The sequence below is a fragment of the Asparagus officinalis genome, chromosome 5, assembly GCF_001876935.1.
Source record: "Asparagus officinalis chromosome 5, Aspof.V1, whole genome shotgun sequence".
Lineage (NCBI taxonomy): Eukaryota > Viridiplantae > Streptophyta > Magnoliopsida > Asparagales > Asparagaceae > Asparagus > Asparagus officinalis.
The window spans coordinates 100,992,331-101,001,968 of NC_033798.1; the positions used below are offsets into that span (position 1 = coordinate 100,992,331).

General features: G+C 37.3%; 1 long non-coding RNA gene across 1 annotated transcript; it reads right to left on the reverse strand.

Annotated features, from left to right (window-relative positions):
* Window positions 2,511-9,417, reverse strand: LOC109840394. The gene is made up of 2 exons (XR_002246911.1): window positions 9,328-9,417; window positions 2,511-3,550 (listed from the first exon to the last, which is right to left on the reverse strand). It is a non-coding gene; the product is annotated as an uncharacterized LOC109840394 (long non-coding RNA).

Consider the following 9,638-nt stretch of genomic DNA (forward strand, 5'->3'; position numbering starts at 1 on the left):
ATTAAAAATATTTGAATATATTATATTAATATTTAAATATATTTTAAAACATCTAATAAAATTACAATATTATTTATAATATAATATAATTTATTTAACGTAGTTTAATATTGTTATACTAATATTTAGATAAAAATATTATATTAATATTTCTACAATATAATAATATATAATAGATTGAGCATTATATTGTCACAAATAATCATTTATAATATTATATAATTATATAATTTATATATTATATAAAGGATATTATATTATAATTGTATATTCTTTAATTTAATTTAATATAATATCTAACTTTACCCATAAATATTAAATTTTATTGTATTATACAAATTTGATTTAATATATGTTAATTATATTTTGTACTATATATATTTAGTAATGTATATTGACCTATATACTATTTTAGCAAATATGTAATTTATAGTAATTTTTAAATATTTTATTAAACATGTTTGAATATATTATATAATTATTAAACATATTTTTTTAGTATTATAAAAATTAAAATATTATTTATATTAAATATATTATATATATTTTATAATTTTGTAATACTATATTATTATCTATATAATATAATAATATATAATATATTGAGCATTATATTATTAACAAATTATCATTTATAATATTATAGATTATATTTAGCTATTATATTAATATCCTACCCAAACTCAAAACACCATGCAAAACTCAAAACACCTAAAATGTGTTTTCAAATAAGTGTGGTGTTTGTTATTTTTGGGTATTTTTTATCATAAAAACACCATAGTTCCCAAACACATGGTATTTTTATTTTAATAAAAACATCATGTAAATGGAGAAAACACCATGGTTCCCAAAAGCACCTAGTTTTTTCCAAGTGGCAGAAAATTTAAGAATTTTTTGGGCCATTGTTTCTTTACAAAAGATTTTGGTAATGGTTCGATATCTTTTAGACTAAAAATTACATTAGTAATAAAACCTACACGTAATCAGAAAATCAATTGCTTTATAAACTTTTAATTAATTTTAGTTGCAAATACTACATTCAGCAAGCCAAATAAAGAAACTAGAGTTTTAACACGGAACAAAAGAAATAGTACATAATAAGCTTTATGATTAGTATTTAAAAACAAAATAACATTGATAATTTACAAGTATTATCCATTGTGTCTTCCTTCTTTTTTTTCTTTTTTCTTTTATAGCAAAAACTTTTGAGAACTTTTTTTTGTTTGTTTCCGCAAGTTCCATTCGGTGTGATAGAAGGATTTTAAATGGGCCCAAAAGAAACCCTATGACTGTGTGCTTTTGTCACCGTCAGTTCACTACGCGTTATCCTTTCACCTTCCTTTTATCCTCTCTTCTCTTTTATTTTCTTTTCGTGAATATTCTGATAGGACGTGAGAGCAAAAAAACATAGAATGTCTCAAGTGTAACACGAAACAGCGATAAAGCTTGAACCCTTAAACTATGAAGTGATGGCAAATACTCGAATGTTAGGCCCATGCACGCTGTAGCTACTTTAGGCTACTTCCGTAGCTTTTTCTCCACCAAGCCAAAAGCCCTTTCCACAATCAGCCTCCAAATGAAAAAAGCGCCCAATGAGGAGGGCGAAACCAACCTTTTATGGTTGTCACCTTTAGAAATTAATTAATCGAGGTAATAATTAAGTAAGTCTAGAAGCCAACTTCTCAACTAATTATTAAGATTATAGTTCTTAATTAAGTGCACATCATGTTTGAGGCCATAGCGTCGCTCCCCCCCCCCCACTTAAAACAATGTAAAGAGACAAACGACCGGGGTGGTTTTCAACTTTTTGAACATATAAAGTTTGCATAAAGCTTGGAAGAATTTAGGGAGAAAAGGGGAGCCCAAATCGTACCAAACCTTTGAAATGTTTTAGTTCCTTAATTTGGGTGTTAGCATCTAATTCTCTTGAGCACTTGCTAGTAAAGATGAGTGGGAGAATGATTCCACCTTTATGGGTGGCTGAGTGTTTATTTGTTAAGGAGAACTTTTGCTCCTTTTTTTTTTCCTTCTAGTTTAGATGCATGATTGCAATAAGAGAGACTAAGAACGCTTCACATGGTTTTTTTTTATTTTTAAAAAGGATTCAAATTGACTTTTCATGTTGCTATTAAACTAGTAGTAGATAAGTGGTATAAACTTTTAGAAAGGAATGCCAAAAATTATTGAGGGAAACCATTCACATGTTGTCTCCCCAAATATTTACAATCATTTAACAACAATGCGCAACGTATGATTCTTTACGAAAAGAAGCATAAAGGGATGCCAGTTTTCAACAAAGCAGCAGTCCATATCTACAACCAAAGATATGCACATGTAAGATATTGCAAGCAAGATTCTTGATGTTAATTTTGGATGACCTCTTCACCTATTCCCAGCTTTATTAATAAGGTACGTTTTGTAAAAATTACACCCTAAAAAACCTGTAAATTGTTTCTGAACCACCTAGAAGTTTGCTTTTAATATTTGCTTGCATAGTATGATAAACATGAGGCAGACAAGACGGAGAAATTTCCTGAATAATTTTCTTTACATTTTGTATAAGCGTACAGCATCGACACAAAATTGAAAAAAAAAAATTCTCTGGGAAAGTACAATCTCATCTTTGCTCAAACTCTACATTTTGTATTAATAGATGATGCTGGTAACGATGATGACACTAACATACAAATGATGGCAAGCACTTCGTAGAAGATAACCTAGCACCAGCCACTACTGCCTTTCTCTGGAGAAGCTGCAGAACCTCTTAAATGATTTAAAGGAATCCAGGTATAGTGATATCTTGGTCGAGTGAAGTCTTTAAATCACCTCTTCACCTAGCTTCGCCATAGACTCATCTCTTCGATGACATAGTCTCTGCTGCTCTGCAAGCTTGCTCATCCCCGGAGGTACTGTCATCTTCCATCAACCAGCACATTTGTCTTCCCGATCACCAGAGTTTAAGACTTGCCGCCGAACCACAGAGCTCCACTTGCTTAAACTGATCATCCATCAATGTCACTGAACTAGTTAAGAGACGATAAATTTCAGTCACAATCTCTAACCAACGAACAACACCTTAATATGAAAACTTGAACTACTACATATCGTAGTAGAATTCTGACAAAGATGGCAAGAACCTTTTAGTAGTAGTCTTGACTAACCATCCCTTAACGATAGTGTCAATATCTCCCAAAAACTGATATTTTCTTGTCCTCGTCTGCATTAAAATATCAAGTGGTATGTACATCCCCTCCCCCAATTTGGTAGATATTTGCCGTGTAGAACGCTAGTTATATATATATCAGCTTACTCCACAGTTCAATACTAGTATTGAAGCCTCCACAGTCCAATACTCTTACCAGAGCAAAGTCAAGATAAACTGAGACGTCATAGCCTAAGCAGATAGATGGATTGGCAAGATAAAATGATCAAGCCAGACAAAGCTCCGCTAGTAAACGCTTACTTTGAGAAATTAGTATCTGATATGTTTGGTTGGTCCTTGATGAATATTGACAGTGCACCATCATTTCTTCTACTGGTTATATAGTGCCTGTATCAATTAGCAAAAGTACACAAGTAAAAACAAACAAGTTCGTGGCAAACGTACATGACATATGATGCCAAATAAGATTATGGAATAAATAGGAAAAATAAGAAATCCTAGGAAAGGAACAAATATAAACATTCTAAATGATTATGTGATACGAGTCGCCGTACGAGCACCCTTTGGTCGCGGAATTACCAAAAGGTGGGTTGAGAAAAAGACAACTAAAACACAAGAACAATTCAGTATGGCGAAGGAAAATATCTTCTCTAGATTATGAAGAATCAATTATTACAAATCTCTCGCTCACAATCTCACTAGAATCGAGAACAACCTCTCAATCCTCTCTAAACCCTAATACAATAATTAGAATCTCTCTTAATTACCTCTCTGATTGCTTAGAAACCCTAAAACAATTCTTTATATAGGTGTACAAACGTGGATAGCAATCTGGTAAATAACCAAGCCCAAAACCAACAGGATTTTGTGTGAACAGAAACCCAACCAAACCAGGAAACCATCGATGAGTCGACTCATGACTGAGATGAGTCGACTCATGACACATGGGTCGACTCATAAACTGATGAGTCGACCGAGCAGAAACTTTTGACAAAACGGCTGGGTTTCGTGAGTCGACTCATGACAGTCATGAGTCGACTCAACCTGATGAGTCGACTCATGTTCATGTATAAGTCGACTCACGAGCTAAAAACTGGATTCTTCGAATCTGCTGCTCGTCGTCTCGTTCTACGCTTCCACCTGCGTTCCACTGTACTGTTTTACACCTCTATTCTCATGCTATCATGAGAATCATCTATCCTCAAGCTCCCATAAGGATCGCTAAGCTCCCGAAGAGAAGATACACCCGTATCATGGGTCCCCTCTTTAGGAACTTGAAGTCTCATTCAAGTTAGAACTTTTGCTGAGGAAACTCTCGAGCTCCTCCATCTTTTCTGCACCATCTGGTCCTGCTAGGAACCCGATCTCGACGTCCGATCGGAAACATCTCATCCATCCCGCGTCTTGTCGTAATCACCTTTCGTCCCAAGTTACAATCCTTTATCGATGGTTTTTCTGAAAGTCTAATGCACAGCGAGATAAACTTCTTGCTTGCATTCACTAGTCTCTTCGCTCGCGTCACCGTCCCCAAGCTTGTCTCCCTCGGAAGAGATGCCGAACAAAATATGAGCTTCTCACCATCCTTAGTGAATGTGTACTTCTAAACCCGTCTCTCGTAGATCGCATATCTATCCCATAAGTACGGATTGTCCAGTATAATCTGACAAACATCCAATGGAATGACATCGCACGTGACCTCGTTAATTTACGACTCGTGGAGCGCAAATCTGACAGTGCATTGATCAACTACACTCAGTTTCTCCTCCTTCTGAATCCACCCCAATGGATAGGGCTTCGAATGCTTGACCGTCTTCAGACCCAGCTTCTGAACCAATGCTTCAGATATTAAATTCTTCTCGCTGCCCGAATTAACAATGGCATCAACCAAACTGGTCTTCACTTGCAACTTAAGAGCAAAGAGTTGCTCTTTCGGGTCGTCGTTCTCTTTCGTGGTCTGCTTCCCCGCCATAAGGTTGTGAGACTGTTGTTGGGCTCTGTCATCCCCGGGACTTCTTTCGGACCTTGAGCTATCATGTATGTCTTTTTCTCCTCCTTCTTCTACAACCCTCTTGGCTTGAGATGAGGATACTTCTCCCAGCACCGATCAGCTGTGTGCCATGTCTTCTCACAGTGACTACAAATCAGCCATGTCTTCCCTGGATCACCCTTCTTCTTCTCCTCCTTAGATTGAGAACCACTAGACTCGCCTCCCGTCTGTTTGAAGTCTCCTTTAGCATCGTTGCCCTTCTTTTGCTTGCCCTCGAGGGCACTAGCCTTCACGCTCGCCTCTGTATTTGATTCCACCGTGAATAGCTTCATCTCCTTTTGGATGTAATCGCTCAATCCTACCATATACTTCATAAACACGAAATATTCTTCTGTCGCAATGGTAAGGACCATCGTCTGCTGCTGGAACTCCGTGGTGTATTTTTAAACGGTTTGATTGACCCTTTGGCGCAAGCCATACCACTTGTACCAACGCTCTTTAAGGAATCCCACCGGATAGAACTGCTTCCTCAGTAACTCCTTGAACTCGTTCCACGACACCGCCTTCCTATGAAGCACGGACACGCATAACATGAAGCTGTGTCGTGTCGTGTCCGTGTCGGACACACGTGTCGAACACATGTATCCTATGTATTTTTTAGGATTTGCCTCGTGTCGGCGTGTCGGATGGCCGTGTCGGATCCGTGTCTGTGCTACATAGCCGCCTTCTTCTCCTACTTACAGTAGGATTTTCACCACGTCAACATGTGCCCTGAAAGCTTCAAAGTTGCGAACATAATCTTTTCTTTTGACGAATAGCCATAAAGAGTAAAATACGTCTCCATCCGCTCGATCCAGTCATCAAACCTCTCGACGTCAACACTCCCATCATACACAGGAATCTCCACCTTAAAGTCAATCTTCAGGTTCTGATAAGAATTCTTACCCCCTTGATGCAATGCAGCCTTAACGGTCTCCTCCTCCTCGTCGGAATCTGAATCTACTCTCTTCACATCGGACTCAACAGTTTTCTTCGAAGAAGATTCACCTTGTTTGCCACCTCCATAGATAAGACTGACGAGTTGTGTAAGAGTCGAACCTATCGTCTCGATCTGCTTCTCCAATGCATCAATTCTCGTGGAATTGTCTCCTTCAGCCATCTTCTTCCTCCTTAAAACCTGGACTCCTTTCAATAAAATAAGGATCTCGTCAAGCTTCTTGTATTGCGATCGAGTCAGAACTATACACAGGATGCTCCTTCACCGGATCTGATTGCTCTGATACCAACTTGATACGAGTCGCCATACGAGTACCCTTTGGTCGCGGAATTACCAAAAGGTAGGTTGTGAAGGAGACAACTAAAACACAAGAATAATTCAGTATGACGAAGGAAAATACCTTCTCTAGATTATGAAGAATCAATTATTACAAATCTTTCCATCACAATCTCACTAGAATCGAGAACAACCTCTCAATCCTCTCTAAACCCTAATACAATGATTAGAATCTCTCTTAATTACCTCTCTGATTGCTTAGAAATCCTAAAACAATCCTTTATATAGGTGTACAAACGTGGATGGTAATCTGGTAAATAACCAAGCCTAAAACCAACAGGAATTCGTGTGAACAGAAACTCAACCAAACCAGGAAACCGTCGATGAGTCGACTCATGACGGAGATGAGTCGACTCATGACACATGGGTCGACTCATAAACTGATGAGTCGACCGAGCAGAAATTTTTGACAAAACGGCTGGGTTTCGTGAGTCGACTCAACCTGATGAGTCGACTCATGTTCATGTATGAGTCGACTCACGAGCTGAAAACTGGATTCTTCGAATCTGTTGCTCGTCGTCTCGTTCCACGCTTCCACCTGCGTTCCACTGTACTGTTTTACACCCCTATTCTCATGCTATTATGAGAATCATCTATCATTAAGCTCCCATGAGGATCGCTAAGTTCCGAAGAGAAGATACACCCGTATCATTATGTTCCCAGATCGCATCATTAAATCCTCAGGGAACAAAAAGAAGTGTTCCATCAGCACAAGAAACAAAAGGTAAAGAAAGGCATACATCTGAACCAGCCAAAGGTGCGATGACACAAGCAATTCCACGTTGCGACTCAAGGGGAAATTCTTCCAAAAGAAGAACACAACCAGATATTCCTTTAGAGATCGATAAAAAAACATTGATGATGTTATTTTCATCTTTCAAATGCTATTCTTCAATATAGTGCATAGTTCAAACCCAGAACGATAGCTAACAGCCATTGCACATATTAAAGAAGTTATTAGTACCCATGGAAACTTCAAGCAATCGGTAAACACACAAAAACTAGAAGAAATTGTGTCAAATATCCTACCTAAGTTTAGGTACTATCCAACTTTGGAGGTAAAACATCAAAACTAGCAGTCTACTCTCAAATGTACAGGGGAACTGATTGGAGAATATAGAGAGGTTGATCAGGTACCAGAAGAGAAAATTAAAAGTTTGACACTGAAATACAAAAACCTGAGAACATTGTCTCATGGTTAAGCTTTCAAACTTTCCGCTTTGTGAATAGTAGTAATAAATCACTACCAAAACTGAAGGCCATCAAAATCACCCTCAATCTATAATTACAATCACCCATGCATAGAATTTACTTTTTTTCCTATATTCCACGGTTCTCTTTTTAAAACTTTGATCAGGTGGCATACCATAATAACCTATGCAAAGCAACAAGCCAACATCAATAAGAGCAAAACTCACTAGACAATTAGTCGATCATAAACTTGCTCTTAGAAGTAAAGTTATGTCACCCAGATTCTTCATAGAGGGGGAGCCAGTAGAAGTATCACAGTTAGAAATACTTAAGAACACCCATTCTGATTCTTCTAGTACTTTTGCAGATTCTTCCACATGAAAAATACTAAATTAAGAAGGAACAAGGCAGTAACATATGCCAATCCAGTAATAGTATTCTATCATTGCATTCCCTACTATAACTAATTTACTCTTCATCGATGTTTTACAAAGCAGACTGGTGTCCGCCTAGGCACCTACTGAGGCCTAAGCGGTACTTAACTTACCACCTAGGTCTTGGGAGTGCCAAGAGGAGTATGTGCCGCTTATATAGACTACACAACATAAAAAAGGGATATATTGCTTGCTTAGACATAGTAACGGATAAAGAGAGTGGGCCGAGTCTAAATGGATAGGATCAAAACTCTATATCCAACTCCATTTAAGGTAAATGACGATGATAGGATTTTGAATATTTGAAAAGGATCCTTCACCACTTGATGCTAAAACGCCTACATGCCTCCTAGGCGCCCACCTAGACGCCTGGCTGCAGCACGCTTGATCCGGTGCCTAGAAGCTCCTGGTGCTTCCTAAAACATTGTTTTCCAACTTCAAAAGTTTCACTATAGTTCAGCACTAGCCACGCAAAGACTAAAATAGAATGATGTAGTAAACATAAACTTTCAAAATCTTTATGCAGGTGTATATATCAACCAACATCTAAAATGTGTGTACATGTGTAACTGTGTCATCATATCCATTTTCTTCTCTGGTAATGATGGAATGAGAGTAAGAATATCCGGTCTTTGCACATTAGATGCAGACTCCATCAGAAAAAGAGTTGAAATTACATGCTTGAATAAAGATGAAGAGGAAATTAATCACCTGCAGCATGGCATGTGGCATACAGGATGGCTTACCCTGAGAACGCCCAACGAGACACAATCCAACCTATAAAGATCCTTTACTTTTATTGTCCTATGTTAAATCATATTTCCTCTAAAATAACCAAGGACGAATAACTTTTAAGATACAAAAAATGTTTTTTCAGAGTAAAACAGCATACGATTAACTGAGCATCCAAGCACACCAACTTATGCATTAGTATGTAAACTATCCAGCTATCGTACATGTTTACACATTAATGGGGCAAAATTTTGAGAATTTACAGATTAAGGCATAAATGATATGTTAAAGAGAAATTAAATGAATAAAACTAATCTTCACCACCTCGCACATTTCTCCAGCAGCAAAAGATTGTTCACTTGGAATACTATCCAGCTGATATCAAAATCCATCCAGATACTATAATATACCAATATCCAGCCATAAGCAAAATAAGTTTTGATGTTAAAAAAGATAACCACAGGTTGGTTTGGTTGATATGACTAACCTTATTTAATCCCCGCTGAGGTGATGAAGCCTTGACTGTGGATGAGAAGCTTAAAATGCCTAAGCACAAGCGAAAGATGCAGACATGAACCTGTCAACAGTTTCGATGATATTTCAGATGGTACCTCTTTTGCAGTTCCTTGATTCTTCTCTAATAACTTACAAAAGCATGTCAGACCATCTCCTTTAATTTTCTCACTCAGACAAGCGCCAGTGCACTTGTGTGACTCCTGTATACAGTCTTTTACGTGGAAAAAGTATCGATACTGAGAGAACTACTATCTTATGTTACTTATTTGTGTGCCATTACAG